At 38.4% G+C, this 25,888-nt stretch overlaps 1 long non-coding RNA gene and 44 other non-coding genes across 45 annotated transcripts; 23 read left to right on the top strand and 22 right to left on the bottom strand.

Moving 5' to 3' along the window:
* Positions 1–295: 295 nt before the first annotated feature.
* Positions 296–368, bottom strand: Trnar-ccu (transfer RNA arginine (anticodon CCU)). The gene has a single exon. It is a non-coding gene; the product is annotated as a tRNA-Arg (tRNA).
* Positions 369–674: 306 nt separating this feature from the next.
* Positions 675–793, top strand: LOC139529166 (5S ribosomal RNA). The gene has a single exon (XR_011665789.1). It is a non-coding gene; the product is annotated as a 5S ribosomal RNA (ribosomal RNA).
* A 509-nt stretch (positions 794–1,302) lies between these two features.
* Positions 1,303–1,375, bottom strand: Trnar-ccu (transfer RNA arginine (anticodon CCU)). Its single transcript has one exon. It is a non-coding gene; the product is annotated as a tRNA-Arg (tRNA).
* Positions 1,376–1,701: 326 nt separating this feature from the next.
* Positions 1,702–3,393, top strand: LOC139527677 (uncharacterized). Its single transcript, XR_011665415.1, has 2 exons — positions 1,702–2,020; positions 3,323–3,393. It is a non-coding gene; the product is annotated as an uncharacterized lncRNA (long non-coding RNA).
* Positions 3,394–5,396: 2,003 nt separating this feature from the next.
* Positions 5,397–5,515, top strand: LOC139529164 (5S ribosomal RNA). Its single transcript, XR_011665787.1, has one exon. It is a non-coding gene; the product is annotated as a 5S ribosomal RNA (ribosomal RNA).
* Positions 5,516–6,024: 509 nt separating this feature from the next.
* On the bottom strand, positions 6,025–6,097 carry Trnar-ccu (transfer RNA arginine (anticodon CCU)). Its single transcript has one exon. It is a non-coding gene; the product is annotated as a tRNA-Arg (tRNA).
* Positions 6,098–6,403: 306 nt separating this feature from the next.
* On the top strand, positions 6,404–6,522 carry LOC139529199 (5S ribosomal RNA). Its single transcript, XR_011665819.1, has one exon. It is a non-coding gene; the product is annotated as a 5S ribosomal RNA (ribosomal RNA).
* A 509-nt stretch (positions 6,523–7,031) lies between these two features.
* Positions 7,032–7,104, bottom strand: Trnar-ccu (transfer RNA arginine (anticodon CCU)). The gene has a single exon. It is a non-coding gene; the product is annotated as a tRNA-Arg (tRNA).
* A 306-nt stretch (positions 7,105–7,410) lies between these two features.
* LOC139529198 (5S ribosomal RNA) lies at positions 7,411–7,529 on the top strand. Its single transcript, XR_011665818.1, has one exon. It is a non-coding gene; the product is annotated as a 5S ribosomal RNA (ribosomal RNA).
* A 509-nt stretch (positions 7,530–8,038) lies between these two features.
* On the bottom strand, positions 8,039–8,111 carry Trnar-ccu (transfer RNA arginine (anticodon CCU)). Its single transcript has one exon. It is a non-coding gene; the product is annotated as a tRNA-Arg (tRNA).
* Positions 8,112–8,417: 306 nt separating this feature from the next.
* LOC139529195 (5S ribosomal RNA) lies at positions 8,418–8,536 on the top strand. The gene has a single exon (XR_011665816.1). It is a non-coding gene; the product is annotated as a 5S ribosomal RNA (ribosomal RNA).
* A 509-nt stretch (positions 8,537–9,045) lies between these two features.
* Trnar-ccu (transfer RNA arginine (anticodon CCU)) lies at positions 9,046–9,118 on the bottom strand. Its single transcript has one exon. It is a non-coding gene; the product is annotated as a tRNA-Arg (tRNA).
* Positions 9,119–9,424: 306 nt separating this feature from the next.
* On the top strand, positions 9,425–9,543 carry LOC139529194 (5S ribosomal RNA). The gene has a single exon (XR_011665815.1). It is a non-coding gene; the product is annotated as a 5S ribosomal RNA (ribosomal RNA).
* Positions 9,544–10,052: 509 nt separating this feature from the next.
* On the bottom strand, positions 10,053–10,125 carry Trnar-ccu (transfer RNA arginine (anticodon CCU)). Its single transcript has one exon. It is a non-coding gene; the product is annotated as a tRNA-Arg (tRNA).
* Positions 10,126–10,431: 306 nt separating this feature from the next.
* Positions 10,432–10,550, top strand: LOC139529193 (5S ribosomal RNA). The gene has a single exon (XR_011665814.1). It is a non-coding gene; the product is annotated as a 5S ribosomal RNA (ribosomal RNA).
* Positions 10,551–11,059: 509 nt separating this feature from the next.
* Trnar-ccu (transfer RNA arginine (anticodon CCU)) lies at positions 11,060–11,132 on the bottom strand. Its single transcript has one exon. It is a non-coding gene; the product is annotated as a tRNA-Arg (tRNA).
* A 306-nt stretch (positions 11,133–11,438) lies between these two features.
* Positions 11,439–11,557, top strand: LOC139529192 (5S ribosomal RNA). The gene has a single exon (XR_011665813.1). It is a non-coding gene; the product is annotated as a 5S ribosomal RNA (ribosomal RNA).
* A 503-nt stretch (positions 11,558–12,060) lies between these two features.
* On the bottom strand, positions 12,061–12,133 carry Trnar-ccu (transfer RNA arginine (anticodon CCU)). Its single transcript has one exon. It is a non-coding gene; the product is annotated as a tRNA-Arg (tRNA).
* A 306-nt stretch (positions 12,134–12,439) lies between these two features.
* LOC139529191 (5S ribosomal RNA) lies at positions 12,440–12,558 on the top strand. The gene has a single exon (XR_011665812.1). It is a non-coding gene; the product is annotated as a 5S ribosomal RNA (ribosomal RNA).
* Positions 12,559–13,067: 509 nt separating this feature from the next.
* On the bottom strand, positions 13,068–13,140 carry Trnar-ccu (transfer RNA arginine (anticodon CCU)). The gene has a single exon. It is a non-coding gene; the product is annotated as a tRNA-Arg (tRNA).
* Positions 13,141–13,446: 306 nt separating this feature from the next.
* Positions 13,447–13,565, top strand: LOC139529190 (5S ribosomal RNA). Its single transcript, XR_011665811.1, has one exon. It is a non-coding gene; the product is annotated as a 5S ribosomal RNA (ribosomal RNA).
* A 509-nt stretch (positions 13,566–14,074) lies between these two features.
* Positions 14,075–14,147, bottom strand: Trnar-ccu (transfer RNA arginine (anticodon CCU)). Its single transcript has one exon. It is a non-coding gene; the product is annotated as a tRNA-Arg (tRNA).
* A 306-nt stretch (positions 14,148–14,453) lies between these two features.
* Positions 14,454–14,572, top strand: LOC139529189 (5S ribosomal RNA). Its single transcript, XR_011665810.1, has one exon. It is a non-coding gene; the product is annotated as a 5S ribosomal RNA (ribosomal RNA).
* Positions 14,573–15,075: 503 nt separating this feature from the next.
* Positions 15,076–15,148, bottom strand: Trnar-ccu (transfer RNA arginine (anticodon CCU)). Its single transcript has one exon. It is a non-coding gene; the product is annotated as a tRNA-Arg (tRNA).
* A 306-nt stretch (positions 15,149–15,454) lies between these two features.
* LOC139529188 (5S ribosomal RNA) lies at positions 15,455–15,573 on the top strand. Its single transcript, XR_011665809.1, has one exon. It is a non-coding gene; the product is annotated as a 5S ribosomal RNA (ribosomal RNA).
* A 509-nt stretch (positions 15,574–16,082) lies between these two features.
* On the bottom strand, positions 16,083–16,155 carry Trnar-ccu (transfer RNA arginine (anticodon CCU)). Its single transcript has one exon. It is a non-coding gene; the product is annotated as a tRNA-Arg (tRNA).
* A 306-nt stretch (positions 16,156–16,461) lies between these two features.
* On the top strand, positions 16,462–16,580 carry LOC139529187 (5S ribosomal RNA). The gene has a single exon (XR_011665808.1). It is a non-coding gene; the product is annotated as a 5S ribosomal RNA (ribosomal RNA).
* A 509-nt stretch (positions 16,581–17,089) lies between these two features.
* Trnar-ccu (transfer RNA arginine (anticodon CCU)) lies at positions 17,090–17,162 on the bottom strand. Its single transcript has one exon. It is a non-coding gene; the product is annotated as a tRNA-Arg (tRNA).
* A 306-nt stretch (positions 17,163–17,468) lies between these two features.
* Positions 17,469–17,587, top strand: LOC139529186 (5S ribosomal RNA). Its single transcript, XR_011665807.1, has one exon. It is a non-coding gene; the product is annotated as a 5S ribosomal RNA (ribosomal RNA).
* Positions 17,588–18,096: 509 nt separating this feature from the next.
* On the bottom strand, positions 18,097–18,169 carry Trnar-ccu (transfer RNA arginine (anticodon CCU)). Its single transcript has one exon. It is a non-coding gene; the product is annotated as a tRNA-Arg (tRNA).
* A 306-nt stretch (positions 18,170–18,475) lies between these two features.
* LOC139529184 (5S ribosomal RNA) lies at positions 18,476–18,594 on the top strand. The gene has a single exon (XR_011665805.1). It is a non-coding gene; the product is annotated as a 5S ribosomal RNA (ribosomal RNA).
* Positions 18,595–19,103: 509 nt separating this feature from the next.
* Positions 19,104–19,176, bottom strand: Trnar-ccu (transfer RNA arginine (anticodon CCU)). The gene has a single exon. It is a non-coding gene; the product is annotated as a tRNA-Arg (tRNA).
* A 306-nt stretch (positions 19,177–19,482) lies between these two features.
* LOC139529183 (5S ribosomal RNA) lies at positions 19,483–19,601 on the top strand. Its single transcript, XR_011665804.1, has one exon. It is a non-coding gene; the product is annotated as a 5S ribosomal RNA (ribosomal RNA).
* Positions 19,602–20,110: 509 nt separating this feature from the next.
* Positions 20,111–20,183, bottom strand: Trnar-ccu (transfer RNA arginine (anticodon CCU)). The gene has a single exon. It is a non-coding gene; the product is annotated as a tRNA-Arg (tRNA).
* A 306-nt stretch (positions 20,184–20,489) lies between these two features.
* LOC139529182 (5S ribosomal RNA) lies at positions 20,490–20,608 on the top strand. The gene has a single exon (XR_011665803.1). It is a non-coding gene; the product is annotated as a 5S ribosomal RNA (ribosomal RNA).
* A 509-nt stretch (positions 20,609–21,117) lies between these two features.
* On the bottom strand, positions 21,118–21,190 carry Trnar-ccu (transfer RNA arginine (anticodon CCU)). Its single transcript has one exon. It is a non-coding gene; the product is annotated as a tRNA-Arg (tRNA).
* A 306-nt stretch (positions 21,191–21,496) lies between these two features.
* On the top strand, positions 21,497–21,615 carry LOC139529181 (5S ribosomal RNA). The gene has a single exon (XR_011665802.1). It is a non-coding gene; the product is annotated as a 5S ribosomal RNA (ribosomal RNA).
* Positions 21,616–22,124: 509 nt separating this feature from the next.
* On the bottom strand, positions 22,125–22,197 carry Trnar-ccu (transfer RNA arginine (anticodon CCU)). Its single transcript has one exon. It is a non-coding gene; the product is annotated as a tRNA-Arg (tRNA).
* A 306-nt stretch (positions 22,198–22,503) lies between these two features.
* Positions 22,504–22,622, top strand: LOC139529179 (5S ribosomal RNA). Its single transcript, XR_011665801.1, has one exon. It is a non-coding gene; the product is annotated as a 5S ribosomal RNA (ribosomal RNA).
* A 509-nt stretch (positions 22,623–23,131) lies between these two features.
* Positions 23,132–23,204, bottom strand: Trnar-ccu (transfer RNA arginine (anticodon CCU)). Its single transcript has one exon. It is a non-coding gene; the product is annotated as a tRNA-Arg (tRNA).
* Positions 23,205–23,510: 306 nt separating this feature from the next.
* Positions 23,511–23,629, top strand: LOC139529178 (5S ribosomal RNA). The gene has a single exon (XR_011665800.1). It is a non-coding gene; the product is annotated as a 5S ribosomal RNA (ribosomal RNA).
* A 509-nt stretch (positions 23,630–24,138) lies between these two features.
* Trnar-ccu (transfer RNA arginine (anticodon CCU)) lies at positions 24,139–24,211 on the bottom strand. The gene has a single exon. It is a non-coding gene; the product is annotated as a tRNA-Arg (tRNA).
* A 306-nt stretch (positions 24,212–24,517) lies between these two features.
* On the top strand, positions 24,518–24,636 carry LOC139529177 (5S ribosomal RNA). The gene has a single exon (XR_011665799.1). It is a non-coding gene; the product is annotated as a 5S ribosomal RNA (ribosomal RNA).
* A 509-nt stretch (positions 24,637–25,145) lies between these two features.
* On the bottom strand, positions 25,146–25,218 carry Trnar-ccu (transfer RNA arginine (anticodon CCU)). The gene has a single exon. It is a non-coding gene; the product is annotated as a tRNA-Arg (tRNA).
* A 306-nt stretch (positions 25,219–25,524) lies between these two features.
* On the top strand, positions 25,525–25,643 carry LOC139529171 (5S ribosomal RNA). The gene has a single exon (XR_011665794.1). It is a non-coding gene; the product is annotated as a 5S ribosomal RNA (ribosomal RNA).
* The last annotated feature ends 245 nt before the right edge of the window (positions 25,644–25,888 follow it).

Raw genomic sequence — 25,888 nt, 5'->3', positions numbered from 1 at the left:
CAAATTAGGAAAAAACACGAAATTTTCAGTTTACAATCGTTAATTTGCGCTTTGACTGAAGTCTGACTTCACAAGGAAGTACGTCGATCCTCTCCATTGTCGAATATTGTCATAGCGACGCTAGGGTGAATTCGAGGACGCTGAAAGGTTATGGCTGCATGTTTGGTAAGTCTTTCGAAGCACAAAATTAATTTCAAATGCCGTTATGTAGCTACAATAACAGCATTTTTTTCAACGGATCTTTGTGAAAAAGTGCATTTAGGCAGAATATGTTGTAACGCTAGTAAAAATTGTCTACCTCCGACGGGACTCGAACCCGCAATCCCCGGCTTAGGAGGCCGGTGCCTTATCCATTGGGCCACGGAGGCGTATGTAGTTGTGCATTTTAATACCCATGTAATTCGTGGACGTCGTTTCTGTAAATTCGCACATATCCTTGAAATCAACTTTCTAGTGAACTTGAAAATTGAAATTATGGAGGACAGAAACTACAAATGGCAAACTGTATTTCATCGATTGATCTCATATCTGTATAAATTTCATCCGTTTCATAAGTTTTCTGTATAAAAATCTCATGTCGAAAACAGTTTCTATTTCAATATCAAAGTGATGATTCCATATATATACTTCCCGCGTTTCTTAGCTTTATATTCCTTTATTTTGCTCACCTTAGTGTCTACGACCATATCACGCTGAAAACACCGGTTCTCGTCCGATCACCGCAGTTAAGCAGCGTCGAGCTCGGTTAGTACTTGGATGGGTGACCGCCTGGGAATACTGGGTGTTGTAGACATTCCTTTTTATAATTTTCTCTGTGTGTTCCTATATATCTTCTTCTAGCTCCTTCACCTGTCCTCTTATTTTCATTTTCCCGGGACCTTCATTTTATTTTGTCCCGCGGCATGTTCATATTTACCTTGATAAAACTGTTATAAAAAGGTCGACAGACGAATTCCTAAGTCACTACAAGTCGTAACGAACGAATATAACTTTACCGGTAAATTTGTCAAATTAGGAAAAAACACGAAATTTTCAGTTTACAATCGTTAATTTGCGCTTTGACTGAAGTCTGACTTCACAAGGAAGTACGTCGATCCTCTCCATTGTCGAATATTGTCATAGCGACGCTAGGGTGAATTCGAGGACGCTGAAAGGTTATGGCTGCATGTTTGGTAAGTCTTTCGAAGCACAAAATTAATTTCAAATGCCGTTATGTAGCTACAATAACAGCATTTTTTTCAACGGATCTTTGTGAAAAAGTGCATTTAGGCAGAATATGTTGTAACGCTAGTAAAAATTGTCTACCTCCGACGGGACTCGAACCCGCAATCCCCGGCTTAGGAGGCCGGTGCCTTATCCATTGGGCCACGGAGGCGTATGTAGTTGTGCATTTTAATACCCATGTAATTCGTGGACGTCGTTTCTGTAAATTCGCACATATCCTTGAAATCAACTTTCTAGTGAACTTGAAAATTGAAATTATGGAGGACAGAAACTACAAATGGCAAACTGTATTTCATCGATTGATCTCATATCTGTATAAATTTCATCCGTTTCATAAGTTTTCTGTATAAAAATCTCATGTCGAAAACAGTTTCTATTTCAATATCAAAGTGATGATTCCATATATATACTTCCCGCGTTTCTTAGCTTTATATTCCTTTATTTTGCTCACCTTAGTGTCTACGACCATATCTAGTCTCGATCATCCAGCCGCTTTATTTTTCAAAGTAGAGCGTCTGGATGACAAGTGATATAAAAATGGTAATTTATGACATTCGGAATAGTATCGGCTTTTTTAGCTTGTTTTTAAAGATAATGTCCAAGACGAATAACCAAGAAGTTGGTTATTGACTTCGGAAGAAATTATATTACGATATTACTATTGAAAAGCCCGAGTGGTACCGATTGTTGTTTAAAGCTATTTATATTTTTTTTGTGACGACATACAAGTCGTGGAAAACACCAGACAGCATGGCTTCCATGACCGCGAAGGAAAATAACAGCACATCAAACCTTGGTAAGATGATATAACAACACAAACTGTTACATAAATTTTAATGCAAACTGAAACATCAAGTAGTTATATTCTTTCATGCATGTCCGTGCTACGTAAGCAAGTTAATAATTATACAATAAATGGCATTTTTTATATTGACTGGGACCACTCGAACAGTCGTGTGTACGCTATAAATACATTTTGGGGTTGTTAACTTTAAAAATACTTGATGGAAAAGTGATATGACGCCGAAATATGAACTTCATCCAAGATCATAAGTTTGTTGTATTTATATGTAGTGTATAAAGGAGTTTGCATCTTGATATGTGTAAAAAAAAAAGGGGGGGGAGAGATGCGCAATGTTGTTCACATTTGAAGGAGGGAACGCAATTCAAAACCATAAGCAGAAGAAAAACAAACAAAGTATATCTAGAAGATGCCACTGATTTTGTACATATACCAAACGGTCAAAATGATTTATGCTCGATTTTTTTTAAACAAATGCATTTAGCTTATACAAACATATAAGGAGTGGGACACGTTGTTATGAAAAGTAATTTAAATAAATTGTTAGTAAACCAAGTCTGGACTGGTCAACTTAAAAAAGAAAAATACTTTTTTGCACTTTTAAGAGGCATTTTTTCACACTAAAAAAAGTCCATAAAAGAATACAAATACTATCAGTGAATATATACCAATTGGCTATCTAAACCTTGAAACAAAACCATGGCACGAGGAATACACTGAAAATTTGTTTTTATGCAAAACAAGACAGTAAAACAATAGATGCAGCATCAATGAAAGGAGGTGTCAATGAGGCAGCAACCGGTGAACCCAATGACATACATTACCAAAAGTAGACATCAACATGATTAACAGGACATCTTGTTGAGAATAAAAGTACCAAAAGGTCAACATTATACAAGTATAAGAACATGCGGTATGAATACCAATGAGACAACTATCCACCCTAAGTTCAAATGAGGTTCAAATGAGGTGGATGAGAGCAAGTATAGGCAACTGTGTGGCCTTTAACAATGATAAAAATGCATGCATGATTTTGATAGAAAATACAGACAGGGAATATGTCAAAGAGACATCAACCCAACAAAAGAGCAGGAAACAACCCAATGCCACCAATGGGTCGTGTCATCACCACAGCGAAATAATATCGCACCCCGTAGCGGGATTCAGCTTGCAGCAAGACATTTCTAAATGTATATTTCTGTATGATGTTTTTTTCCAAACATTTTGTTTTTCATATATGCTATGCTGGTGACCAAAAATTAATATGATTTTATTAACATTTACTTTATTTTGTAGACAAACCAATGATGATTTCGGGACACAGATGTTATGTGTAAAATGTGAAGAATTAAAAAAATCTATATAAATATTAGAATTTTCATTGTATCATAAACAGCTTCAATTTTATAAGAAAAAAGATTCAAAGATTTTTTTTTAATTACTGAAGCAGCAATCATTTTAAATAAATCACAGTATCAAAAATGTTGGGTTAACATTATTTTGATAGCAACCACAAAGGGAAAAAAGGTACACAGACATATATTAAGTAAATAAAACAAACATCAAGAAACACATTGTTGTCAGATATGCCGGAGAATTAAGATTTGTATTAACAAATTAAAAATCATATAAACAATTTAACAGTTTTCACGTTTGCGTTGTATCTCATTTACATGTCTGGCCCTTCTCAGTTAACTATATGGTATGGAGTTTTCTTAATATTTGAGGCCGAGCAGTGATTATATTTGCGAATATCCATGTCATTTGAACTCTGCTGGGTTGTTGCCTCATTAGCAATCATACCAATTTCCTTATTGTATATAAAGGTTCACATGTACAGGAGAATTCGAAGTTGTTGTTTTTGTGAAGCTGCCCTTTTATACAAAAGTCATGATGGATATTATAATAGTTTGTAGTAGGAGAATACACTTTTCAGTTATTTTTTGTACAAGTTACTATGCAGTATGGGATAAATCCCATTTCATCTAATTCTTTTCCATGTGATTGATTAAAACATGCATTCAAAGAGTATTAGGTTTCATGAATGACTGGTTAACTTCTGTATTTCTTCATAGACACGGAGACTGGCAAAGTGGTATTGTGTGAAGGTTGGTCCACAAATGTTTTCTTCCCAAAAGGATTAGGCGATATAGATTATTGGTGAAACATTCAGACTATTCTGTCGTTAGCAATTTTAAGATCAGTTAATTTTGTAAATAAAAATTGAGTTGACTCATTGTGTGATCTCACTGATCTGCAGTGATAAGTTGTTAAGCAGGGTTTTCTACATTGTAATCTTAGTATTTGTTTGAGTTGTTTTTTCTTTCCATAAACGTAACTTGATGTGTGCTTTTCGCGTAAGGTAAGTGCGTCAGATATCTGAAAGATTATTATAAAAAGGAAAGCATAAATTATAACAAGAATTTACAGAAATAAGAATGAGACAAAACTAAGAAAAATGGATAAAAATTAAAAATAAGGAATACAGACTAACGTGGCTACAATATACCGACTGTTGGTTGCTTAACGTAAAATGGCAAATATTTCATGCATGTTCAGAACGATGTGATACAATATAAAGAATAGAGAATATATATAGTGGTGTGCTATACTATGAAAATAGAGAAAAATGGTAGTTTATAGCATGACGATGAGAGAATATTAAACGTGGTGCGTTAAAATATAAAAATAGATTGACTTTTCTTTTGGGTTGCTTTGTTATAGTCTTGTGGTAAATAGTGTAATGTTCAGGACGAAAAAAAATAACAATAATTATAAAGATGAGGTCCTAAATTATAGCCCGTTGGGGATACATGTTCGAGAAATTATAACTCACCAGAAAATTAAGGTATATTGTATTGCTTTATGTACAACGCTCCACCTACGGATCCCTCTCTTAGCGCGCAGAGAGCGTGGTATCCTCTATACACGACCAGTGGCGGATCCAGAACTTGTTATAAGGAGGGCACTATACAGTCATGCTACAGTGTTTCCTTATATGATATAATCAACCAAATTTTTCCCACGAAAAAAATCATGTCTTTAATTTTCTTATACATGTGTACAAAATTCAGAAAAAAAGATCGCCGCTAATTACAGTTTTTTTTATCGTTCTTTTTTTTAACATTGCCCATCTGCAAGTTGGGCAACATAGGATCAGCTACAAGAATGTCAGTTTTAATAGTCACATATAAATGGAACGTTACACTGTTTACTGTTGTTATTTTTTGTTTAAATATAATGGGGATAACGGAAGTGCTATTTATAGATATGTTCTATATTTAATTATTTGTTACGCCCCCTATATATATCTGACCAGTCCGGTTAATCACCCCAGACGCTATATTTAAATATGCGTTTGGGTTATCGAGACTACGACCATATCACGCTGAAAACACCGGTTCTCGTCCGATCACCGCAGTTAAGCAGCGTCGAGCTCGGTTAGTACTTGGATGGGTGACCGCCTGGGAATACCGGGTGTTGTAGACATTCCTTTTTATAATTTTCTCTGTGTGTTCCTATATATCTTCTTCTAGCTCCTTCACCTGTCCTCTTATTTTCATTTTCCCGGGACCTTCATTTTATTTTGTCCCGCGGCATGTTCATATTTACCTTGATAAAACTGTTATAAAAAGGTCGACAGACGAATTCCTAAGTCACTACAAGTCGTAACGAACGAATATAACTTTACCGGTAAATTTGTCAAATTAGGAAAAAACACGAAATTTTCAGTTTACAATCGTTAATTTGCGCTTTGACTGAAGTCTGACTTCACAAGGAAGTACGTCGATCCTCTCCATTGTCGAATATTGTCATAGCGACGCTAGGGTGAATTCGAGGACGCTGAAAGGTTATGGCTGCATGTTTGGTAAGTCTTTCGAAGCACAAAATTAATTTCAAATGCCGTTATGTAGCTACAATAACAGCATTTTTTTCAACGGATCTTTGTGAAAAAGTGCATTTAGGCAGAATATGTTGTAACGCTAGTAAAAATTGTCTACCTCCGACGGGACTCGAACCCGCAATCCCCGGCTTAGGAGGCCGGTGCCTTATCCATTGGGCCACGGAGGCGTATGTAGTTGTGCATTTTAATACCCATGTAATTCGTGGACGTCGTTTCTGTAAATTCGCACATATCCTTGAAATCAACTTTCTAGTGAACTTGAAAATTGAAATTATGGAGGACAGAAACTACAAATGGCAAACTGTATTTCATCGATTGATCTCATATCTGTATAAATTTCATCCGTTTCATAAGTTTTCTGTATAAAAATCTCATGTCGAAAACAGTTTCTATTTCAATATCAAAGTGATGATTCCATATATATACTTCCCGCGTTTCTTAGCTTTATATTCCTTTATTTTGCTCACCTTAGTGTCTACGACCATATCACGCTGAAAACACCGGTTCTCGTCCGATCACCGCAGTTAAGCAGCGTCGAGCTCGGTTAGTACTTGGATGGGTGACCGCCTGGGAATACCGGGTGTTGTAGACATTCCTTTTTATAATTTTCTCTGTGTGTTCCTATATATCTTCTTCTAGCTCCTTCACCTGTCCTCTTATTTTCATTTTCCCGGGACCTTCATTTTATTTTGTCCCGCGGCATGTTCATATTTACCTTGATAAAACTGTTATAAAAAGGTCGACAGACGAATTCCTAAGTCACTACAAGTCGTAACGAACGAATATAACTTTACCGGTAAATTTGTCAAATTAGGAAAAAACACGAAATTTTCAGTTTACAATCGTTAATTTGCGCTTTGACTGAAGTCTGACTTCACAAGGAAGTACGTCGATCCTCTCCATTGTCGAATATTGTCATAGCGACGCTAGGGTGAATTCGAGGACGCTGAAAGGTTATGGCTGCATGTTTGGTAAGTCTTTCGAAGCACAAAATTAATTTCAAATGCCGTTATGTAGCTACAATAACAGCATTTTTTTCAACGGATCTTTGTGAAAAAGTGCATTTAGGCAGAATATGTTGTAACGCTAGTAAAAATTGTCTACCTCCGACGGGACTCGAACCCGCAATCCCCGGCTTAGGAGGCCGGTGCCTTATCCATTGGGCCACGGAGGCGTATGTAGTTGTGCATTTTAATACCCATGTAATTCGTGGACGTCGTTTCTGTAAATTCGCACATATCCTTGAAATCAACTTTCTAGTGAACTTGAAAATTGAAATTATGGAGGACAGAAACTACAAATGGCAAACTGTATTTCATCGATTGATCTCATATCTGTATAAATTTCATCCGTTTCATAAGTTTTCTGTATAAAAATCTCATGTCGAAAACAGTTTCTATTTCAATATCAAAGTGATGATTCCATATATATACTTCCCGCGTTTCTTAGCTTTATATTCCTTTATTTTGCTCACCTTAGTGTCTACGACCATATCACGCTGAAAACACCGGTTCTCGTCCGATCACCGCAGTTAAGCAGCGTCGAGCTCGGTTAGTACTTGGATGGGTGACCGCCTGGGAATACCGGGTGTTGTAGACATTCCTTTTTATAATTTTCTCTGTGTGTTCCTATATATCTTCTTCTAGCTCCTTCACCTGTCCTCTTATTTTCATTTTCCCGGGACCTTCATTTTATTTTGTCCCGCGGCATGTTCATATTTACCTTGATAAAACTGTTATAAAAAGGTCGACAGACGAATTCCTAAGTCACTACAAGTCGTAACGAACGAATATAACTTTACCGGTAAATTTGTCAAATTAGGAAAAAACACGAAATTTTCAGTTTACAATCGTTAATTTGCGCTTTGACTGAAGTCTGACTTCACAAGGAAGTACGTCGATCCTCTCCATTGTCGAATATTGTCATAGCGACGCTAGGGTGAATTCGAGGACGCTGAAAGGTTATGGCTGCATGTTTGGTAAGTCTTTCGAAGCACAAAATTAATTTCAAATGCCGTTATGTAGCTACAATAACAGCATTTTTTTCAACGGATCTTTGTGAAAAAGTGCATTTAGGCAGAATATGTTGTAACGCTAGTAAAAATTGTCTACCTCCGACGGGACTCGAACCCGCAATCCCCGGCTTAGGAGGCCGGTGCCTTATCCATTGGGCCACGGAGGCGTATGTAGTTGTGCATTTTAATACCCATGTAATTCGTGGACGTCGTTTCTGTAAATTCGCACATATCCTTGAAATCAACTTTCTAGTGAACTTGAAAATTGAAATTATGGAGGACAGAAACTACAAATGGCAAACTGTATTTCATCGATTGATCTCATATCTGTATAAATTTCATCCGTTTCATAAGTTTTCTGTATAAAAATCTCATGTCGAAAACAGTTTCTATTTCAATATCAAAGTGATGATTCCATATATATACTTCCCGCGTTTCTTAGCTTTATATTCCTTTATTTTGCTCACCTTAGTGTCTACGACCATATCACGCTGAAAACACCGGTTCTCGTCCGATCACCGCAGTTAAGCAGCGTCGAGCTCGGTTAGTACTTGGATGGGTGACCGCCTGGGAATACCGGGTGTTGTAGACATTCCTTTTTATAATTTTCTCTGTGTGTTCCTATGTATCTTCTTCTAGCTCCTTCACCTGTCCTCTTATTTTCATTTTCCCGGGACCTTCATTTTATTTTGTCCCGCGGCATGTTCATATTTACCTTGATAAAACTGTTATAAAAAGGTCGACAGACGAATTCCTAAGTCACTACAAGTCGTAACGAACGAATATAACTTTACCGGTAAATTTGTCAAATTAGGAAAAAACACGAAATTTTCAGTTTACAATCGTTAATTTGCGCTTTGACTGAAGTCTGACTTCACAAGGAAGTACGTCGATCCTCTCCATTGTCGAATATTGTCATAGCGACGCTAGGGTGAATTCGAGGACGCTGAAAGGTTATGGCTGCATGTTTGGTAAGTCTTTCGAAGCACAAAATTAATTTCAAATGCCGTTATGTAGCTACAATAACAGCATTTTTTTCAACGGATCTTTGTGAAAAAGTGCATTTAGGCAGAATATGTTGTAACGCTAGTAAAAATTGTCTACCTCCGACGGGACTCGAACCCGCAATCCCCGGCTTAGGAGGCCGGTGCCTTATCCATTGGGCCACGGAGGCGTATGTAGTTGTGCATTTTAATACCCATGTAATTCGTGGACGTCGTTTCTGTAAATTCGCACATATCCTTGAAATCAACTTTCTAGTGAACTTGAAAATTGAAATTATGGAGGACAGAAACTACAAATGGCAAACTGTATTTCATCGATTGATCTCATATCTGTATAAATTTCATCCGTTTCATAAGTTTTCTGTATAAAAATCTCATGTCGAAAACAGTTTCTATTTCAATATCAAAGTGATGATTCCATATATATACTTCCCGCGTTTCTTAGCTTTATATTCCTTTATTTTGCTCACCTTAGTGTCTACGACCATATCACGCTGAAAACACCGGTTCTCGTCCGATCACCGCAGTTAAGCAGCGTCGAGCTCGGTTAGTACTTGGATGGGTGACCGCCTGGGAATACCGGGTGTTGTAGACATTCCTTTTTATAATTTTCTCTGTGTGTTCCTATGTATCTTCTTCTAGCTCCTTCACCTGTCCTCTTATTTTCATTTTCCCGGGACCTTCATTTTATTTTGTCCCGCGGCATGTTCATATTTACCTTGATAAAACTGTTATAAAAAGGTCGACAGACGAATTCCTAAGTCACTACAAGTCGTAACGAACGAATATAACTTTACCGGTAAATTTGTCAAATTAGGAAAAAACACGAAATTTTCAGTTTACAATCGTTAATTTGCGCTTTGACTGAAGTCTGACTTCACAAGGAAGTACGTCGATCCTCTCCATTGTCGAATATTGTCATAGCGACGCTAGGGTGAATTCGAGGACGCTGAAAGGTTATGGCTGCATGTTTGGTAAGTCTTTCGAAGCACAAAATTAATTTCAAATGCCGTTATGTAGCTACAATAACAGCATTTTTTTCAACGGATCTTTGTGAAAAAGTGCATTTAGGCAGAATATGTTGTAACGCTAGTAAAAATTGTCTACCTCCGACGGGACTCGAACCCGCAATCCCCGGCTTAGGAGGCCGGTGCCTTATCCATTGGGCCACGGAGGCGTATGTAGTTGTGCATTTTAATACCCATGTAATTCGTGGACGTCGTTTCTGTAAATTCGCACATATCCTTGAAATCAACTTTCTAGTGAACTTGAAAATTGAAATTATGGAGGACAGAAACTACAAATGGCAAACTGTATTTCATCGATTGATCTCATATCTGTATAAATTTCATCCGTTTCATAAGTTTTCTGTATAAAAATCTCATGTCGAAAACAGTTTCTATTTCAATATCAAAGTGATGATTCCATATATATACTTCCCGCGTTTCTTAGCTTTATATTCCTTTATTTTGCTCACCTTAGTGTCTACGACCATATCACGCTGAAAACACCGGTTCTCGTCCGATCACCGCAGTTAAGCAGCGTCGAGCTCGGTTAGTACTTGGATGGGTGACCGCCTGGGAATACCGGGTGTTGTAGACATTCCTTTTTATAATTTTCTCTGTGTGTTCCTATGTATCTTCTTCTAGCTCCTTCACCTGTCCTCTTATTTTCATTTTCCCGGGACCTTCATTTTATTTTGTCCCGCGGCATGTTCATATTTACCTTGATAAAACTGTTATAAAAAGGTCGACAGACGAATTCCTAAGTCACTACAAGTCGTAACGAACGAATATAACTTTACCGGTAAATTTGTCAAATTAGGAAAAAACACGAAATTTTCAGTTTACAATCGTTAATTTGCGCTTTGACTGAAGTCTGACTTCACAAGGAAGTACGTCGATCCTCTCCATTGTCGAATATTGTCATAGCGACGCTAGGGTGAATTCGAGGACGCTGAAAGGTTATGGCTGCATGTTTGGTAAGTCTTTCGAAGCACAAAATTAATTTCAAATGCCGTTATGTAGCTACAATAACAGCATTTTTTTCAACGGATCTTTGTGAAAAAGTGCATTTAGGCAGAATATGTTGTAACGCTAGTAAAAATTGTCTACCTCCGACGGGACTCGAACCCGCAATCCCCGGCTTAGGAGGCCGGTGCCTTATCCATTGGGCCACGGAGGCGTATGTAGTTGTGCATTTTAATACCCATGTAATTCGTGGACGTCGTTTCTGTAAATTCGCACATATCCTTGAAATCAACTTTCTAGTGAACTTGAAAATTGAAATTATGGAGGACAGAAACTACAAATGGCAAACTGTATTTCATCGATTGATCTCATATCTGTATAAATTTCATCCGTTTCATAAGTTTTCTGTATAAAAATCTCATGTCGAAAACAGTTTCTATTTCAATATCAAAGTGATGATTCCATATATATACTTCCCGCGTTTCTTAGCTTTATATTCCTTTATTTTGCTCACCTTAGTGTCTACGACCATATCACGCTGAAAACACCGGTTCTCGTCCGATCACCGCAGTTAAGCAGCGTCGAGCTCGGTTAGTACTTGGATGGGTGACCGCCTGGGAATACCGGGTGTTGTAGACATTCCTTTTTATAATTTTCTCTGTGTGTTCCTATATATCTTCTTCTAGCTCCTTCACCTGTCCTCTTATTTTCATTTTCCCGGGACCTTCATTTTATTTTGTCCCGCGGCATGTTCACCTTGATAAAACTGTTATAAAAAGGTCGACAGACGAATTCCTAAGTCACTACAAGTCGTAACGAACGAATATAACTTTACCGGTAAATTTGTCAAATTAGGAAAAAACACGAAATTTTCAGTTTACAATCGTTAATTTGCGCTTTGACTGAAGTCTGACTTCACAAGGAAGTACGTCGATCCTCTCCATTGTCGAATATTGTCATAGCGACGCTAGGGTGAATTCGAGGACGCTGAAAGGTTATGGCTGCATGTTTGGTAAGTCTTTCGAAGCACAAAATTAATTTCAAATGCCGTTATGTAGCTACAATAACAGCATTTTTTTCAACGGATCTTTGTGAAAAAGTGCATTTAGGCAGAATATGTTGTAACGCTAGTAAAAATTGTCTACCTCCGACGGGACTCGAACCCGCAATCCCCGGCTTAGGAGGCCGGTGCCTTATCCATTGGGCCACGGAGGCGTATGTAGTTGTGCATTTTAATACCCATGTAATTCGTGGACGTCGTTTCTGTAAATTCGCACATATCCTTGAAATCAACTTTCTAGTGAACTTGAAAATTGAAATTATGGAGGACAGAAACTACAAATGGCAAACTGTATTTCATCGATTGATCTCATATCTGTATAAATTTCATCCGTTTCATAAGTTTTCTGTATAAAAATCTCATGTCGAAAACAGTTTCTATTTCAATATCAAAGTGATGATTCCATATATATACTTCCCGCGTTTCTTAGCTTTATATTCCTTTATTTTGCTCACCTTAGTGTCTACGACCATATCACGCTGAAAACACCGGTTCTCGTCCGATCACCGCAGTTAAGCAGCGTCGAGCTCGGTTAGTACTTGGATGGGTGACCGCCTGGGAATACCGGGTGTTGTAGACATTCCTTTTTATAATTTTCTCTGTGTGTTCCTATGTATCTTCTTCTAGCTCCTTCACCTGTCCTCTTATTTTCATTTTCCCGGGACCTTCATTTTATTTTGTCCCGCGGCATGTTCATATTTACCTTGATAAAACTGTTATAAAAAGGTCGACAGACGAATTCCTAAGTCACTACAAGTCGTAACGAACGAATATAACTTTACCGGTAAATTTGTCAAATTAGGAAAAAACACGAAATTTTCAGTTTACAATCGTTAATTTGCGCTTTGACTGAAGTCTGACTTCACAAGGAAGTACGTCGATCCTCTCCATTGTCGAATATTGTCATAGCGACGCTAGGGTGAATTCGAGGACGCTGAAAGGTTATGGCTGCATGTTTGGTAAGTCTTTCGAAGCACAAAATTAATTTCAAATGCCGTTATGTAGCTACAATAACAGCATTTTTTTCAACGGATCTTTGTGAAAAAGTGCATTTAGGCAGAATATGTTGTAACGCTAGTAAAAATTGTCTACCTCCGACGGGACTCGAACCCGCAATCCCCGGCTTAGGAGGCCGGTGCCTTATCCATTGGGCCACGGAGGCGTATGTAGTTGTGCATTTTAATACCCATGTAATTCGTGGACGTCGTTTCTGTAAATTCGCACATATCCTTGAAATCAACTTTCTAGTGAACTTGAAAATTGAAATTATGGAGGACAGAAACTACAAATGGCAAACTGTATTTCATCGATTGATCTCATATCTGTATAAATTTCATCCGTTTCATAAGTTTTCTGTATAAAAATCTCATGTCGAAAACAGTTTCTATTTCAATATCAAAGTGATGATTCCATATATATACTTCCCGCGTTTCTTAGCTTTATATTCCTTTATTTTGCTCACCTTAGTGTCTACGACCATATCACGCTGAAAACACCGGTTCTCGTCCGATCACCGCAGTTAAGCAGCGTCGAGCTCGGTTAGTACTTGGATGGGTGACCGCCTGGGAATACCGGGTGTTGTAGACATTCCTTTTTATAATTTTCTCTGTGTGTTCCTATATATCTTCTTCTAGCTCCTTCACCTGTCCTCTTATTTTCATTTTCCCGGGACCTTCATTTTATTTTGTCCCGCGGCATGTTCATATTTACCTTGATAAAACTGTTATAAAAAGGTCGACAGACGAATTCCTAAGTCACTACAAGTCGTAACGAACGAATATAACTTTACCGGTAAATTTGTCAAATTAGGAAAAAACACGAAATTTTCAGTTTACAATCGTTAATTTGCGCTTTGACTGAAGTCTGACTTCACAAGGAAGTACGTCGATCCTCTCCATTGTCGAATATTGTCATAGCGACGCTAGGGTGAATTCGAGGACGCTGAAAGGTTATGGCTGCATGTTTGGTAAGTCTTTCGAAGCACAAAATTAATTTCAAATGCCGTTATGTAGCTACAATAACAGCATTTTTTTCAACGGATCTTTGTGAAAAAGTGCATTTAGGCAGAATATGTTGTAACGCTAGTAAAAATTGTCTACCTCCGACGGGACTCGAACCCGCAATCCCCGGCTTAGGAGGCCGGTGCCTTATCCATTGGGCCACGGAGGCGTATGTAGTTGTGCATTTTAATACCCATGTAATTCGTGGACGTCGTTTCTGTAAATTCGCACATATCCTTGAAATCAACTTTCTAGTGAACTTGAAAATTGAAATTATGGAGGACAGAAACTACAAATGGCAAACTGTATTTCATCGATTGATCTCATATCTGTATAAATTTCATCCGTTTCATAAGTTTTCTGTATAAAAATCTCATGTCGAAAACAGTTTCTATTTCAATATCAAAGTGATGATTCCATATATATACTTCCCGCGTTTCTTAGCTTTATATTCCTTTATTTTGCTCACCTTAGTGTCTACGACCATATCACGCTGAAAACACCGGTTCTCGTCCGATCACCGCAGTTAAGCAGCGTCGAGCTCGGTTAGTACTTGGATGGGTGACCGCCTGGGAATACCGGGTGTTGTAGACATTCCTTTTTATAATTTTCTCTGTGTGTTCCTATATATCTTCTTCTAGCTCCTTCACCTGTCCTCTTATTTTCATTTTCCCGGGACCTTCATTTTATTTTGTCCCGCGGCATGTTCACCTTGATAAAACTGTTATAAAAAGGTCGACAGACGAATTCCTAAGTCACTACAAGTCGTAACGAACGAATATAACTTTACCGGTAAATTTGTCAAATTAGGAAAAAACACGAAATTTTCAGTTTACAATCGTTAATTTGCGCTTTGACTGAAGTCTGACTTCACAAGGAAGTACGTCGATCCTCTCCATTGTCGAATATTGTCATAGCGACGCTAGGGTGAATTCGAGGACGCTGAAAGGTTATGGCTGCATGTTTGGTAAGTCTTTCGAAGCACAAAATTAATTTCAAATGCCGTTATGTAGCTACAATAACAGCATTTTTTTCAACGGATCTTTGTGAAAAAGTGCATTTAGGCAGAATATGTTGTAACGCTAGTAAAAATTGTCTACCTCCGACGGGACTCGAACCCGCAATCCCCGGCTTAGGAGGCCGGTGCCTTATCCATTGGGCCACGGAGGCGTATGTAGTTGTGCATTTTAATACCCATGTAATTCGTGGACGTCGTTTCTGTAAATTCGCACATATCCTTGAAATCAACTTTCTAGTGAACTTGAAAATTGAAATTATGGAGGACAGAAACTACAAATGGCAAACTGTATTTCATCGATTGATCTCATATCTGTATAAATTTCATCCGTTTCATAAGTTTTCTGTATAAAAATCTCATGTCGAAAACAGTTTCTATTTCAATATCAAAGTGATGATTCCATATATATACTTCCCGCGTTTCTTAGCTTTATATTCCTTTATTTTGCTCACCTTAGTGTCTACGACCATATCACGCTGAAAACACCGGTTCTCGTCCGATCACCGCAGTTAAGCAGCGTCGAGCTCGGTTAGTACTTGGATGGGTGACCGCCTGGGAATACCGGGTGTTGTAGACATTCCTTTTTATAATTTTCTCTGTGTGTTCCTATATATCTTCTTCTAGCTCCTTCACCTGTCCTCTTATTTTCATTTTCCCGGGACCTTCATTTTATTTTGTCCCGCGGCATGTTCATATTTACCTTGATAAAACTGTTATAAAAAGGTCGACAGACGAATTCCTAAGTCACTACAAGTCGTAACGAACGAATATAACTTTACCGGTAAATTTGTCAAATTAGGAAAAAACACGAAATTTTCAGTTTACAATCGTTAATTTGCGCTTTGACTGAAGTCTGACTTCACAAGGAAGTACGTCGATCCTCTCCATTGTCGAATATTGTCATAGCGACGCTAGGGTGAATTCGAGGACGCTGAAAGGTTATGGCTGCATGTTTGGTAAGTCTTTCGAAGCACAAAATTAATTTCAAATGCCGTTATGTAGCTACAATAACAGCATTTTTTTCAACGGATCTTTGTGAAAAAGTGCATTTAGGCAGAATATGTTGTAACGCTAGTAAAAATTGTCTACCTCCGACGGGACTCGAACCCGCAATCCCCGGCTTAGGAGGCCGGTGCCTTATCCATTGGGCCACGGAGGCGTATGTAGTTGTGCATTTTAATACCCATGTAATTCGTGGACGTCGTTTCTGTAAATTCGCACATATCCTTGAAATCAACTTTCTAGTGAACTTGAAAATTGAAATTATGGAGGACAGAAACTACAAATGGCAAACTGTATTTCATCGATTGATCTCATATCTGTATAAATTTCATCCGTTTCATAAGTTTTCTGTATAAAAATCTCATGTCGAAAACAGTTTCTATTTCAATATCAAAGTGATGATTCCATATATATACTTCCCGCGTTTCTTAGCTTTATATTCCTTTATTTTGCTCACCTTAGTGTCTACGACCATATCACGCTGAAAACACCGGTTCTCGTCCGATCACCGCAGTTAAGCAGCGTCGAGCTCGGTTAGTACTTGGATGGGTGACCGCCTGGGAATACCGGGTGTTGTAGACATTCCTTTTTATAATTTTCTCTGTGTGTTCCTATATATCTTCTTCTAGCTCCTTCACCTGTCCTCTTATTTTCATTTTCCCGGGACCTTCATTTTATTTTGTCCCGCGGCATGTTCATATTTACCTTGATAAAACTGTTATAAAAAGGTCGACAGACGAATTCCTAAGTCACTACAAGTCGTAACGAACGAATATAACTTTACCGGTAAATTTGTCAAATTAGGAAAAAACACGAAATTTTCAGTTTACAATCGTTAATTTGCGCTTTGACTGAAGTCTGACTTCACAAGGAAGTACGTCGATCCTCTCCATTGTCGAATATTGTCATAGCGACGCTAGGGTGAATTCGAGGACGCTGAAAGGTTATGGCTGCATGTTTGGTAAGTCTTTCGAAGCACAAAATTAATTTCAAATGCCGTTATGTAGCTACAATAACAGCATTTTTTTCAACGGATCTTTGTGAAAAAGTGCATTTAGGCAGAATATGTTGTAACGCTAGTAAAAATTGTCTACCTCCGACGGGACTCGAACCCGCAATCCCCGGCTTAGGAGGCCGGTGCCTTATCCATTGGGCCACGGAGGCGTATGTAGTTGTGCATTTTAATACCCATGTAATTCGTGGACGTCGTTTCTGTAAATTCGCACATATCCTTGAAATCAACTTTCTAGTGAACTTGAAAATTGAAATTATGGAGGACAGAAACTACAAATGGCAAACTGTATTTCATCGATTGATCTCATATCTGTATAAATTTCATCCGTTTCATAAGTTTTCTGTATAAAAATCTCATGTCGAAAACAGTTTCTATTTCAATATCAAAGTGATGATTCCATATATATACTTCCCGCGTTTCTTAGCTTTATATTCCTTTATTTTGCTCACCTTAGTGTCTACGACCATATCACGCTGAAAACACCGGTTCTCGTCCGATCACCGCAGTTAAGCAGCGTCGAGCTCGGTTAGTACTTGGATGGGTGACCGCCTGGGAATACCGGGTGTTGTAGACATTCCTTTTTATAATTTTCTCTGTGTGTTCCTATATATCTTCTTCTAGCTCCTTCACCTGTCCTCTTATTTTCATTTTCCCGGGACCTTCATTTTATTTTGTCCCGCGGCATGTTCATATTTACCTTGATAAAACTGTTATAAAAAGGTCGACAGACGAATTCCTAAGTCACTACAAGTCGTAACGAACGAATATAACTTTACCGGTAAATTTGTCAAATTAGGAAAAAACACGAAATTTTCAGTTTACAATCGTTAATTTGCGCTTTGACTGAAGTCTGACTTCACAAGGAAGTACGTCGATCCTCTCCATTGTCGAATATTGTCATAGCGACGCTAGGGTGAATTCGAGGACGCTGAAAGGTTATGGCTGCATGTTTGGTAAGTCTTTCGAAGCACAAAATTAATTTCAAATGCCGTTATGTAGCTACAATAACAGCATTTTTTTCAACGGATCTTTGTGAAAAAGTGCATTTAGGCAGAATATGTTGTAACGCTAGTAAAAATTGTCTACCTCCGACGGGACTCGAACCCGCAATCCCCGGCTTAGGAGGCCGGTGCCTTATCCATTGGGCCACGGAGGCGTATGTAGTTGTGCATTTTAATACCCATGTAATTCGTGGACGTCGTTTCTGTAAATTCGCACATATCCTTGAAATCAACTTTCTAGTGAACTTGAAAATTGAAATTATGGAGGACAGAAACTACAAATGGCAAACTGTATTTCATCGATTGATCTCATATCTGTATAAATTTCATCCGTTTCATAAGTTTTCTGTATAAAAATCTCATGTCGAAAACAGTTTCTATTTCAATATCAAAGTGATGATTCCATATATATACTTCCCGCGTTTCTTAGCTTTATATTCCTTTATTTTGCTCACCTTAGTGTCTACGACCATATCACGCTGAAAACACCGGTTCTCGTCCGATCACCGCAGTTAAGCAGCGTCGAGCTCGGTTAGTACTTGGATGGGTGACCGCCTGGGAATACCGGGTGTTGTAGACATTCCTTTTTATAATTTTCTCTGTGTGTTCCTATATATCTTCTTCTAGCTCCTTCACCTGTCCTCTTATTTTCATTTTCCCGGGACCTTCATTTTATTTTGTCCCGCGGCATGTTCATATTTACCTTGATAAAACTGTTATAAAAAGGTCGACAGACGAATTCCTAAGTCACTACAAGTCGTAACGAACGAATATAACTTTACCGGTAAATTTGTCAAATTAGGAAAAAACACGAAATTTTCAGTTTACAATCGTTAATTTGCGCTTTGACTGAAGTCTGACTTCACAAGGAAGTACGTCGATCCTCTCCATTGTCGAATATTGTCATAGCGACGCTAGGGTGAATTCGAGGACGCTGAAAGGTTATGGCTGCATGTTTGGTAAGTCTTTCGAAGCACAAAATTAATTTCAAATGCCGTTATGTAGCTACAATAACAGCATTTTTTTCAACGGATCTTTGTGAAAAAGTGCATTTAGGCAGAATATGTTGTAACGCTAGTAAAAATTGTCTACCTCCGACGGGACTCGAACCCGCAATCCCCGGCTTAGGAGGCCGGTGCCTTATCCATTGGGCCACGGAGGCGTATGTAGTTGTGCATTTTAATACCCATGTAATTCGTGGACGTCGTTTCTGTAAATTCGCACATATCCTTGAAATCAACTTTCTAGTGAACTTGAAAATTGAAATTATGGAGGACAGAAACTACAAATGGCAAACTGTATTTCATCGATTGATCTCATATCTGTATAAATTTCATCCGTTTCATAAGTTTTCTGTATAAAAATCTCATGTCGAAAACAGTTTCTATTTCAATATCAAAGTGATGATTCCATATATATACTTCCCGCGTTTCTTAGCTTTATATTCCTTTATTTTGCTCACCTTAGTGTCTACGACCATATCACGCTGAAAACACCGGTTCTCGTCCGATCACCGCAGTTAAGCAGCGTCGAGCTCGGTTAGTACTTGGATGGGTGACCGCCTGGGAATACCGGGTGTTGTAGACATTCCTTTTTATAATTTTCTCTGTGTGTTCCTATATATCTTCTTCTAGCTCCTTCACCTGTCCTCTTATTTTCATTTTCCCGGGACCTTCATTTTATTTTGTCCCGCGGCATGTTCATATTTACCTTGATAAAACTGTTATAAAAAGGTCGACAGACGAATTCCTAAGTCACTACAAGTCGTAACGAACGAATATAACTTTACCGGTAAATTTGTCAAATTAGGAAAAAACACGAAATTTTCAGTTTACAATCGTTAATTTGCGCTTTGACTGAAGTCTGACTTCACAAGGAAGTACGTCGATCCTCTCCATTGTCGAATATTGTCATAGCGACGCTAGGGTGAATTCGAGGACGCTGAAAGGTTATGGCTGCATGTTTGGTAAGTCTTTCGAAGCACAAAATTAATTTCAAATGCCGTTATGTAGCTACAATAACAGCATTTTTTTCAACGGATCTTTGTGAAAAAGTGCATTTAGGCAGAATATGTTGTAACGCTAGTAAAAATTGTCTACCTCCGACGGGACTCGAACCCGCAATCCCCGGCTTAGGAGGCCGGTGCCTTATCCATTGGGCCACGGAGGCGTATGTAGTTGTGCATTTTAATACCCATGTAATTCGTGGACGTCGTTTCTGTAAATTCGCACATATCCTTGAAATCAACTTTCTAGTGAACTTGAAAATTGAAATTATGGAGGACAGAAACTACAAATGGCAAACTGTATTTCATCGATTGATCTCATATCTGTATAAATTTCATCCGTTTCATAAGTTTTCTGTATAAAAATCTCATGTCGAAAACAGTTTCTATTTCAATATCAAAGTGATGATTCCATATATATACTTCCCGCGTTTCTTAGCTTTATATTCCTTTATTTTGCTCACCTTAGTGTCTACGACCATATCACGCTGAAAACACCGGTTCTCGTCCGATCACCGCAGTTAAGCAGCGTCGAGCTCGGTTAGTACTTGGATGGGTGACCGCCTGGGAATACCGGGTGTTGTAGACATTCCTTTTTATAATTTTCTCTGTGTGTTCCTATATATCTTCTTCTAGCTCCTTCACCTGTCCTCTTATTTTCATTTTCCCGGGACCTTCATTTTATTTTGTCCCGCGGCATGTTCATATTTACCTTGATAAAACTGTTATAAAAAGGTCGACAGACGAATTCCTAAGTCACTACAAGTCGTAACGAACGAATATAACTTTACCGGTAAATTTGTCAAATTAGGAAAAAACACGAAATTTTCAGTTTACAATCGTTAATTTGCGCTTTGACTGAAGTCTGACTTCACAAGGAAGTACGTCGATCCTCTCCATTGTCGAATATTGTCATAGCGACGCTAGGGTGAATTCGAGGACGCTGAAAGGTTATGGCTGCATGTTTGGTAAGTCTTTCGAAGCACAAAATTAATTTCAAATGCCGTTATGTAGCTACAATAACAGCATTTTTTTCAACGGATCTTTGTGAAAAAGTGCATTTAGGCAGAATATGTTGTAACGCTAGTAAAAATTGTCTACCTCCGACGGGACTCGAACCCGCAATCCCCGGCTTAGGAGGCCGGTGCCTTATCCATTGGGCCACGGAGGCGTATGTAGTTGTGCATTTTAATACCCATGTAATTCGTGGACGTCGTTTCTGTAAATTCGCACATATCCTTGAAATCAACTTTCTAGTGAACTTGAAAATTGAAATTATGGAGGACAGAAACTACAAATGGCAAACTGTATTTCATCGATTGATCTCATATCTGTATAAATTTCATCCGTTTCATAAGTTTTCTGTATAAAAATCTCATGTCGAAAACAGTTTCTATTTCAATATCAAAGTGATGATTCCATATATATACTTCCCGCGTTTCTTAGCTTTATATTCCTTTATTTTGCTCACCTTAGTGTCTACGACCATATCACGCTGAAAACACCGGTTCTCGTCCGATCACCGCAGTTAAGCAGCGTCGAGCTCGGTTAGTACTTGGATGGGTGACCGCCTGGGAATACCGGGTGTTGTAGACATTCCTTTTTATAATTTTCTCTGTGTGTTCCTATATATCTTCTTCTAGCTCCTTCACCTGTCCTCTTATTTTCATTTTCCCGGGACCTTCATTTTATTTTGTCCCGCGGCATGTTCATATTTACCTTGATAAAACTGTTATAAAAAGGTCGACAGACGAATTCCTAAGTCACTACAAGTCGTAACGAACGAATATAACTTTACCGGTAAATTTGTCAAATTAGGAAAAAACACGAAATTTTCAGTTTACAATCGTTAATTTGCGCTTTGACTGAAGTCTGACTTCACAAGGAAGTACGTCGATCCTCTCCATTGTCGAATATTGTCATAGCGACGCTAGGGTGAATTCGAGGACGCTGAAAGGTTATGGCTGCATGTTTGGTAAGTCTTTCGAAGCACAAAATTAATTTCAAATGCCGTTATGTAGCTACAATAACAGCATTTTTTTCAACGGATCTTTGTGAAAAAGTGCATTTAGGCAGAATATGTTGTAACGCTAGTAAAAATTGTCTACCTCCGACGGGACTCGAACCCGCAATCCCCGGCTTAGGAGGCCGGTGCCTTATCCATTGGGCCACGGAGGCGTATGTAGTTGTGCATTTTAATACCCATGTAATTCGTGGACGTCGTTTCTGTAAATTCGCACATATCCTTGAAATCAACTTTCTAGTGAACTTGAAAATTGAAATTATGGAGGACAGAAACTACAAATGGCAAACTGTATTTCATCGATTGATCTCATATCTGTATAAATTTCATCCGTTTCATAAGTTTTCTGTATAAAAATCTCATGTCGAAAACAGTTTCTATTTCAATATAAAAGTGATGATTCCATATATATACTTCCCGCGTTTCTTAGCTTTATATTCCTTTATTTTGCTCACCTTAGTGTCTACGACCATATCACGCTGAAAACACCGGTTCTCGTCCGATCACCGCAGTTAAGCAGCGTCGAGCTCGGTTAGTACTTGGATGGGTGACCGCCTGGGAATACCGGGTGTTGTAGACATTCCTTTTTATAATTTTCTCTGTGTGTTCCTATATATCTTCTTCTAGCTCCTTCACCTGTCCTCTTATTTTCATTTTCCCGGGACCTTCATTTTATTTTGTCCCGCGGCATGTTCATATTTACCTTGATAAAACTGTTATAAAAAGGTCGACAGACGAATTCCTAAGTCACTACAAGTCGTAACGAACGAATATAACTTTACCGGTAAATTTGTCAAATTAGGAAAAAACACGAAATTTTCAGTTTACAATCGTTAATTTGCGCTTTGACTGAAGTCTGACTTCACAAGGAAGTACGTCGATCCTCTCCATTGTCGAATATTGTCATAGCGACGCTAGGGTGAATTCGAGGACGCTGAAAGGTTATGGCTGCATGTTTGGTAAGTCTTTCGAAGCACAAAATTAATTTCAAATGCCGTTATGTAGCTACAATAACAGCATTTTTTTCAACGGATCTTTGTGAAAAAGTGCATTTAGGCAGAATATGTTGTAACGCTAGTAAAAATTGTCTACCTCCGACGGGACTCGAACCCGCAATCCCCGGCTTAGGAGGCCGGTGCCTTATCCATTGGGCCACGGAGGCGTATGTAGTTGTGCATTTTAATACCCATGTAATTCGTGGACGTCGTTTCTGTAAATTCGCACATATCCTTGAAATCAACTTTCTAGTGAACTTGAAAATTGAAATTATGGAGGACAGAAACTACAAATGGCAAACTGTATTTCATCGATTGATCTCATATCTGTATAAATTTCATCCGTTTCATAAGTTTTCTGTATAAAAATCTCATGTCGAAAACAGTTTCTATTTCAATATCAAAGTGATGATTCCATATATATACTTCCCGCGTTTCTTAGCTTTATATTCCTTTATTTTGCTCACCTTAGTGTCTACGACCATATCACGCTGAAAACACCGGTTCTCGTCCGATCACCGCAGTTAAGCAGCGTCGAGCTCGGTTAGTACTTGGATGGGTGACCGCCTGGGAATACCGGGTGTTGTAGACATTCCTTTTTATAATTTTCTCTGTGTGTTCCTATATATCTTCTTCTAGCTCCTTCACCTGTCCTCTTATTTTCATTTTCCCGGGACCTTCATTTTATTTTGTCCCGCGGCATGTTCATATTTACCTTGATAAAACTGTTATAAAAAGGTCGACAGACGAATTCCTAAGTCACTACAAGTCGTAACGAACGAATATAACTTTACCGGTAAATTTGTCAAATTAGGAAAAAACACGAAATTTTCAGTTTACAATCGTTAATTTGCGCTTTGACTGAAGTCTGACTTCACAAGGAAGTACGTCGATCCTCTCCATTGTCGAATATTGTCATAGCGACGCTAGGGTGAATTCGAGGACGCTGAAAGGTTATGGCTGCATGTTTGGTAAGTCTTTCGAAGCACAAAATTAATTTCAAATGCCGTTATGTAGCTACAATAACAGCATTTTTTTCAACGGATCTTTGTGAAAAAGTGCATTTAGGCAGAATATGTTGTAACGCTAGTAAAAATTGTCTACCTCCGACGGGACTCGAACCCGCAATCCCCGGCTTAGGAGGCCGGTGCCTTATCCATTGGGCCACGGAGGCGTATGTAGTTGTGCATTTTAATACCCATGTAATTCGTGGACGTCGTTTCTGTAAATTCGCACATATCCTTGAAATCAACTTTCTAGTGAACTTGAAAATTGAAATTATGGAGGACAGAAACTACAAATGGCAAACTGTATTTCATCGATTGATCTCATATCTGTATAAATTTCATCCGTTTCATAAGTTTTCTGTATAAAAATCTCATGTCGAAAACAGTTTCTATTTCAATATCAAAGTGATGATTCCATATATATACTTCCCGCGTTTCTTAGCTTTATATTCCTTTATTTTGCTCACCTTAGTGTCTACGACCATATCACGCTGAAAACACCGGTTCTCGTCCGATCACCGCAGTTAAGCAGCGTCGAGCTCGGTTAGTACTTGGATGGGTGACCGCCTGGGAATACCGGGTGTTGTAGACATTCCTTTTTATAATTTTCTCTGTGTGTTCCTATATATCTTCTTCTAGCTCCTTCACCTGTCCTCTTATTTTCATTTTCCCGGGACCTTCATTTTATTTTGTCCCGCGGCATGTTCATATTTACCTTGATAAAACTGTTATAAAAAGGTCGACAGACGAATTCCTAAGTCACTACAAGTCGTAACGAACGAATATAACTTTACCGGTAAATTTGTCAAATTAGGAAAAAACACGAAATTTTCAGTTTACAATCGTTAATTTGCGCTTTGACTGAAGTCTGACTTCACAAGGAAGTACGTCGATCCTCTCCATTGTCGAATATTGTCATAGCGACGCTAGGGTGAATTCGAGGACGCTGAAAGGTTATGGCTGCATGTTTGGTAAGTCTTTCGAAGCACAAAATTAATTTCAAATGCCATTATGTAGCTACAATAACAGCATTTTTTTCAACGGATCTTTGTGAAAAAGTGCATTTAGGCAGAATATGTTGTAACGCTAGTAAAAATTGTCTACCTCCGACGGGACTCGAACCCGCAATCCCCGGCTTAGGAGGCCGGTGCCTTATCCATTGGGCCACGGAGGCGTATGTAGTTGTGCATTTTAATACCCATGTAATTCGTGGACGTCGTTTCTGTAAATTCGCACATATCCTTGAAATCAACTTTCTAGTGAACTTGAAAATTAAAATTATGGAGGACAGAAACTACAAATGGCAAACTGTATTTCATCGATTGATCTCATATCTGTATAAATTTCATCCGTTTCATAAGTTTTCTGTATAAAAATCTCATGTCGAAAACAGTTTCTATTTCAATATCAAAGTGATGATTCCATATATATACTTCCCGCGTTTCTTAGCTTTATATTCCTTTATTTTGCTCACCTTAGTGTCTACGACCATATCACGCTGAAAACACCGGTTCTCGTCCGATCACCGCAGTTAAGCAGCGTCGAGCTCGGTTAGTACTTGGATGGGTGACCGCCTGGGAATACCGGGTGTTGTAGACATTCCTTTTTATAATTTTCTCTGTGTGTTCCTATATATCTTCTTCTAGCTCCTTCACCTGTCCTCTTATTTTCATTTTCCCGGGACCTTCATTTTATTTTGTCCCGCGGCATGTTCATATTTACCTTGATAAAACTGTTATAAAAAGGTCGACAGACGAATTCCTAAGTCACTACAAGTCGTAACGAACGAATATAACTTTACCGGTAAATTTGTCAAATTAGGAAAAAACACGAAATTTTCAGTT

The sequence above is a fragment of the Mytilus edulis genome, chromosome 6 (assembly GCF_963676685.1).
Source record: "Mytilus edulis chromosome 6, xbMytEdul2.2, whole genome shotgun sequence".
Classification (NCBI taxonomy): Eukaryota; Metazoa; Mollusca; class Bivalvia; order Mytilida; family Mytilidae; genus Mytilus; species Mytilus edulis.
The sequence above is the reverse complement of the archived record's forward strand: the minus strand, read 5'-3'. Positions and strand labels throughout refer to the sequence as shown.